Below are 1,373 nucleotides of genomic sequence, written 5' to 3' on the forward strand. Positions count from 1 at the left end.
TTCCTTCCAGAACAAAGGGTGCAAATTCCAGATGCCTGCTTAGAAGTCTGGTGGTGAAAATCAAATCAGCGCCAGAATGATCGACACCAGTCGGGTGGTACATCAGGTGTGTATAGTGATAAGGCTTCTACACACCCACTGCGATTTACATCCTGTTTTAGAGATGACTCATTTTGTCCGTGATGTTATATCAGATAGAATTAGTAACAAGTTTGTGTCGCATCGCAACGAGGAAGTAAAATTTCACCCTGTGAGTGAATGTTTTGACGAGCCAGTCAGCAACGTTAGAGTCAGATGAAAAGCCTTTTATTTCAAAATATAGGATTTGTGCAGAGGGTAGCTAGATAGCACGTTACAATAACGTTATGACATGATATGGCTATGAGTGAGTGCGATTAATATTTGCAGGCAATATTCCTGCAATAGAAGGTTTTGCAATTTAGTCAAATTGAAATAGGTTAGAATATTCTCACAAATTCCACACTCAAAGACCTGCCAAAGGCGTTCCCTGTACAAAACTCAAAACAAAATTTCGGTATGAATTTGGAAGAACAAAACCATCCATTCAACATCAACAAGAAGGTCTGTCGGCCCCATTTCCTCATCAACCATTCTTGAAAAACAACAAACTGGAACCTTGTCGGCATCCTCTGAAGAGAGTGCCCTATTTGAAGAACTTAACCAACAACTTCCAACCAAGAACTGGTGTCTAAACAGTCATTTTGTTAGATGAGCCCATCAAGAGATAGGATACAGTACTTTAGTTTTAGACCGACATACTCTTTTTGAACAACATGATATGAAATTTGTGCGCCCAGATTTTAGCCACCTTAACAATGTGAGAAAACAGTTTGTCTCAGTCTCATTACTTCATCGTCGTGTACGGCTAGTCCATCGCTATATCCTGTGCATATTTCGGGACGATGTGGCTGTGGCCTCAAAGTTGTATAATCATACATTTGTCTTCAGGTAAATAAATCTATCTATCTGTATTAGAACTAATACCTCCACACATAACACTTACATTTTGCCACCTTCTAAAAGGCCCTGCGAATTCATATAAACTCTCAATATGAACATGATATATTACATCAGCTGTAATCCTGTAGCTGAATATAACCTGATATACATACGCACACACACACGCACGCACGAACACACACACACACACATATACATACATACATACATACATACATACATACATACATACATACATACATACATACATACATACATACATACATACATACATACATACATACATACCACCATATATATTCTTATGCATTCCACCATACATAGAGTTTCCTCTTACACATTCATCATTGACATTGAACATTGTTCCTTGTTCCTGCCGCCTGTACAATATG

The sequence above is a fragment of the Haliotis rubra genome, unplaced genomic scaffold (genome assembly GCF_003918875.1).
Source record: "Haliotis rubra isolate DU_JTF1 unplaced genomic scaffold, ASM391887v1 Scf954, whole genome shotgun sequence".
NCBI lineage: Eukaryota > Metazoa > Mollusca > Gastropoda > Lepetellida > Haliotidae > Haliotis > Haliotis rubra.